Genomic DNA, 6,680 nt, shown 5'->3' with positions numbered 1-6,680 from the left:
ATCTAATTGTCACTTGAACATGTTACCATAGACATGCATGCAACACAAAAACATATTTTATATCGCATCACAAAGCTCCCACTTTATTATATTAGTTCCATGGATGGAAGCAACCAAATTTACTATTAACAACCCCTAATTAATAAATTTATCCTTGGAAAAGAAAATTATGTCAATTAACGAATTGATATTATCTAAATAGGTTAATCTCTTGTTAAAAAGACACTAAAATTGGGAAACCAAAGTCAGTGAAATTGATCGTGGCATAACAGTTTTATGCAAGTTGCAATGAACCAAAAACTTTAAGGAATGTTCCCTTCAAAATAATCCTCGATGAATGTCATGATGTGACAAACCATTGACGATAACAACATGAAATAAATTCAATTAAGTTCAATGTCATATTAAATTCAACCATATTATAAGCTCCTTAGTGGAAAAACATAATCTAATATTGAAGTTGATCTCTTAATGTGATAATCCAACATAACTCTTGATGAACATTGCAATGCAACATAACCCTTGATAAACACTACAAAGGAACAAAATAATTTGGGCGAGATAAAATTGTGATATAAGATATCCAAGCTCAATGACTATTTCAAAGTGATACACTCAACCAAGGTCAACTATTTTAAACCATCAAAAACATCGTCATATGTAGTAAACCATGGCCAATCACAGTAAACAATTAAAAAATATAATCAACCATAAGCAACTACACTTAAAGATAAACCACCATAGCCAACAAAAGGAAACCATGGTCAACTAAAGAAAACCATAGTCAACTAAAGAAAACCATAGTCAAATATCTTTGGCTATTGTTATCGATAATCAAACATAGCAAGTTATAATCAAAGATAGTTTGAACAGGGTTAATCGAAAGGAGTATTTCGCAATCATAGTCAACCAAATTAAAAATATTAAGAAATCATCAAACATCCTTGCGCTAATCATATCCTTGATTCCTAATCATGTGAGGGTCCAAACACAAAATTGTGTCAAGGGTAGCCTTCAAACATGGAAATGTATAGTGAAACTTGGTAAACCATAATTAGCTATAGCCAAACATGGCCAACAAAATTAACAAAAATAGTGAACCACAATCAAATATGAATAGTCATAATTAGTCATAATTCTTATTTTTAAATTACAGTCAACCATAATCAATCATTGTCAAATATGGCCAACCATGACTAACAATTGTTAAACATAATTAACAATGATAGAGGTTATATAACTAAAACAATATTTTACATATTTTACAAAATGAAATTGATACATAAAAATTATTTATATACCTCATTATTAACCTTCTTCTACTTTTTACATTACACAAAACCATAATTTAAAATATAACATATTCAAATTATTTTATTTTTTAAAATTCTATCTTTAATATGTAATAATAATTAGTTGTAACAATTATATTCAATTTATATTACTAATCTATATAAAATTTTGTTTTATCCCCTTCGTGGGATCTCGCTTGACTAGGCTTGCGAAAATCTAAAGTAAATGTGAATACAAGGTCCCATGTTGAAACCATTGGTTTACCAAGTGTGTTCGAGGTAGCCTGGTTCACCAAGGGATTATAGTTCTAATAGTTTGAATTGGCCCATGTCACATGAGTATGAGATTGGCCAATTGTTAATATATATATATATATATATATATATATATATATATATATATATATATATATATATATATATAGATATATCTATATATATAGATAAGACATAAAGAAAGTAATTTTTGGCCAACCTACAAGGGGTTCAAACCACTCACCTTTTGCAAGGAGTTACTTAATAATACACCCATTCACTATCAATCGAAATCTCAATGGACTATTAACATATATAATATTCTATTTCTATTTTTATTTTTATGGGTCAAATATTTGATTTCGTTCAAAACATAGATTTACATGAATATGATAGAAATGATAGGTTAGTCTTTCACGAGGGAGATCACACCATAAACAAAAGTGAAATCTTCATAAAGAGGCATAGGAGATTATACATTCAAAAAAAAATAAGTAGAAAGTAAATATACTAGAAATAAAGCCAAACTGGTATGGAAAGAAAATTAGATAATCATAAAATAAAATAGACTTGAGCATAATAGAGTGAAGCTAGGGTATTAGAATCAATATCGAAAACCTGAATAGGATCTTGAGTGTTGCTAAGGGTGCTACTCAAGGAATGCCTAGATGCTACTAACGGTCCATCAAAATTCTTCCTTGGAGAAAATTCATATGCCAACACAAATTGATGGTGTACATGTAATGATTAATGGCCTAGGGTATGCTCAACATCTACCATGTAGTTAGTCAAATCTACCACAATGTTTTGCATTTTAATGCTTCTACTATTAGGAGGCCCCTTGCTTTTGCATGTAAGCTAGCTCTGCTTGGATGGGTCTTGCGATAAGGTCTCAAGACCTAGCGGATGATTCTTGAAGCCTATAATGTGCACATGTATGTCTGCAAGAGGCCTAATCCTAATAGTAGGAATCCCCTTGACATGTTGAGAAATGGCAATCAGAAATTCTAGATTAATTTGTCCTTGAATTAAACTAAGAATTAAAATCGAATTCTATTGTCAAAGCAACTTGTAAATACTTAATTAAGTTTAATCAACTTAATTAGCTTAGGAATTTTGAGTTGGAAGTCTTTTTGAAGTCATGTATATGTTCTCCCTATATTGTAGGGGTCTAGTATGAGTTAATTGTGAGTTGTAATTAGAAAACTCAGTTTACTGAGTTAAGTTAAGTTAAATTATTTCCAAATTGTTTGAGGAACTAATAGTGAGTTAACAGTCAATTGGTGCACTAAAGCACTCAACTAGTTCTAGTCCAGTTAACTAAAGATTCCCTCATCAGAAACTCATGCATGTCGATTCCGAGAAAAACCTAGTTGAGACTAGAGTTTAGGGACAACATACTATCATTTGTATAATTTTCTGAGTTGTACAGACCATGCATCCAATCAAGAAATGAACCTTTAAGGGATTGCATAATTTTGGATACATTAGTTTACCATTAATATGGGATAATCATCCGTAGGAATTGCACAAGGAAATAGGGGCTTGGAGAGCTGGAAAATTAGCTAAGTGCTGGCCAACAGTTTGCTTGTGAGCTGGAGATTGATTTTACTAAGTTCTGGGATTGTTCATTTGAGAACAAGAATTGTATTATCATCTTGGATTTATGATATATGAAATATAGATAATAGGGTTTTGAGTTGTGGCTTTCCTCGGATACTTATTGTGTTATGTGTATTTGATTATCTTCCTCTTGTCGATTATTGTTTACATCGATATTTATGTGATTCCGATGTAAAGAGTAGAGTAGATTATTATCTTGTGTTTTAGTACATTACTTGAGTTGTTGAATCTATATGAAATTCTACATGGTATCAGAGCTAAGAATAATATACTAGAGGATATTTTGAAGTTTTGAGTTTCTGGGTTATAGGTGAAAGTCAAATTTGCAATACATACTTCAGGATCGGCAGATGACATTCTACAGTTTGTGGCTTGAGTATGCCTTGGAAGATAGCTTGAATATCATAGCCTGGAGTGAAAGAATGGAGGTTGTGCTAGAGGATAATTGCTTGAAGGAATTTATTGAACATGAAATTCCTAAGCCAGCATCCATGGATGCGCATAACTTAGCTGAATGGAAGAAGTGTGTGACGAAGGCAAGGCAGATAATCCTTGAGGGCATTTGAGACCACATTGTCTCAAGTCTCCATGGAAAGGAAACTCTGCATGCTATGTGGAAAAAATTGATGGACTTGTATCAGAATATCACTAACCAAAGGAATTTCGCACTGAAGGAAAAACTTCGAAAAATCAAAATCCAAGAAGGTTAAACTATTAGAAAATAATTGACCAAGTTCACTCAATGTCGTGATGACCTTGTAAGTGTTGGAATCATAGTTTCTAAGGAAGATATGGTGAGTCTTGATCTTCTTGGACTCCCAAAGAGTTGGCATAGTTATCAGGACTCTGTCAATGGTCAGGAGAAGCTTCTAGATTGGGAATGACTATGGTTGGATTTGATGCAGGATGAGATCAAGAGGAACACCATGGATGGCTCTTCATCAAAGACTGATGATGAAGAAAACTATGCCTTAGTGATTAAGGTGAAGAGGGGAAAGGGAAAGCTTCCCATTCCATATCGGATTCTTATCATGGAGGTAAGAATAAAGACATGATGAAAGTGAAATGCTTTCATTTTCATAACATGGGACATTTTGCTACAAAATTTCCACTCAAGAAGTCTAAGGAGAAGTCCTCAGGGGGAGTGATGGGTGAGGCTTTGGCCTCCTAATTCAAATTGGACTTTTTCCTCATTGCATGCATGGTGTCATCAATGATGAGAAGTCCATGGTAGTTAGACAGTGGAGCTTCATTCCACATGACTGGCGACAAAGTGTTATTTAGTGACCTGGAGGAGAAAGATCTCGAGATGCATATCGAGATGGGTGGCGATGGAAAGTATAGTGTTACTAGATTGGGCACAATTACTTTTTAGAGGGAGAATGGGGCTCTACTCACCTTGGAGAATGTTATGTATGTACCCGGGATAAAGAATAACTTGGTATCAATTTCCATGCTTGAGGATAGAGGCTATGATGCAATCTGCTTGAAAGGAAAGGCATTGCTTCGACACATAACCACGGGCTAGGTAAAGAAAATAGGGATTCAGGTGAAGAATATCTATAAGTTGGATGTAGAGGAGTGTGCTTCTTTGAGCTCAAAAGTAGAAAGGATGCAAAGCCGAGATGTTGGCAAGTTGTGGCACAGGCGATTGGGCCACTTGCATCATGGGGGTTTAAAGATATTGCATTAGCTCTCTATCGGTCTTCCCAAAGGTACGCTTGAGCAAGTTGATACATGCAAGGGATGTACTTTGGAAAAATACACCAAGTCTTCCTTTCTCGACAGAGATAGTCAAGCAGAGGATATTCTAGAGGGAGTTCATTTAGATGTGTGTGGACCATTCTCGATAGCATCCATGGCCAAACACAAGCATTGTGTTATATTTGTTGGTGACTATTCTCGTAAATGATGGAAATTTTTCATGTAGAAAAAGGATCAAACTTTCACAAAGTTTAGTGAGTTCAAAGCATTGGTGGTGAAAGAATCAGGCAAGAAGGTTAAATATCTACGAAGTGATAATGGTGGTGAGTATGTCTCAAACGAGTTTAAGAACTTCTGTGCAGCGGAAGGGATTAAACAAGAGTTGACGACACCCCATAACCCTCAATAGAATTGGGTGGCCAAGAGGAAGAACAAAAGAGTATTAGGGGAAGTGAGGGAAATGTTGCATGATCAGGTCCTACCACTACACTTGTGGACGGATGCATGCAACACAACGGTTTATGTTAAGACCATAGCCCACATCGGATAATTGAGATGAAGACACCAAAGGAGGATTTTTCTGGTAAGAGGCCAGATGTTAGTCCCTTCAGGATTTTTGGGTCATCAATATATTTCCGTGTGAACTCCGGCTGAAACAAAGACCTCTGATGCAGATATGGCAGGTGACAGAGATAACAGGAGGAGCACTACAGGATATGTATTTGTTGTTGGAGGAACAACTGTCAGTTGGGTTTCAAAAATCCAAAGTGTTGTTGCACTTTCAACAACAAAAGCAGAGTATGTTGCTGCTACAGAGGCTAGTAAAGAAATGATTTGGTTACAAAGGTTTATGGGTGAATTGGGTAAGGACCAAGATAAGGGCACATTATACAGTGATAGCCAAAGTGCCATTCATCTTGCAAAGAACTTAGCATTTCATTCCAGGACTAAACACATACAGCTCAAGTACCATTTCATACGATTAGTGTTGGAAGATGGAGAGTTGAAGCTGGAAAAGATACACACTAGCCAGAATCCTGCAGATATGCTAACAAAAGTTGTAACCAGGGAGAAACTGGGAATATGCTCAGTTTCAATTGGTCTTCAAGGATGACGATGAATATGAGAAATAGCCAGGTCCAAAGAGGAGTCATTGTCCAGCAAATGAAGCAGTGATGGAGTTTCTACAATCATTCTCCAAGTGGGAGATTGTTGTGTGTGGAGCATGATTGTTCAGAGGTCTTTGTTTCAGCCGGATGTATACCCCAGGAAGTTTGTACACCCCTCCACGCGGGGGGGTGCGGGGGGGACTTGTAAAAGTATAGTAATTTCTAGTCAATCTAGGCCGTTCATTAGGCGGATGATCTGACGGTAGAACTTATGTTTAGTTTAGGGTTTTTTTGCCCTAGAAGGCAACCCCTCTCTTTGTATGAGGGTATTGTATTTGAGGCTGTGAAATAGATGTGTATTCTGTGAGCGAGAAACAGAGAGGTGAGACTGTGAGAGAAAACAGAGGATATTACAGCGGATTTGCTGTAGGTTGTGTCTCTTCATTTTGCTGGATAATAGAAAGGAAGGACTAACTGTTCGGGGTGGACATAGCCCAAACTGGGTGAACCACGTATATCTGTGTCTCTCTTGTTTTGTGCGTTTTCTGTGTTTATATTTCTGCAATATTTTATGTGTTCCATTGCTCCGTAATATATAATTTTCTAACACGTATGTCATTCATTTTACTATGGGCACTGCTTCCACATCCCCAACCACTTGACTAAGGGAGACAGTGGCAACTCGTCCCCTTCCCCT

This window comes from Pinus tabuliformis, chromosome 4_1 (assembly GCF_031772625.1).
Source record: "Pinus tabuliformis cultivar Carrire ecotype Pingquan chromosome 4_1, CPIR1, whole genome shotgun sequence".
NCBI lineage: Eukaryota > Viridiplantae > Streptophyta > Pinopsida > Pinales > Pinaceae > Pinus > Pinus tabuliformis.
The sequence above is the reverse complement of the archived record's forward strand: the minus strand, read 5'-3'. Positions refer to the sequence as shown.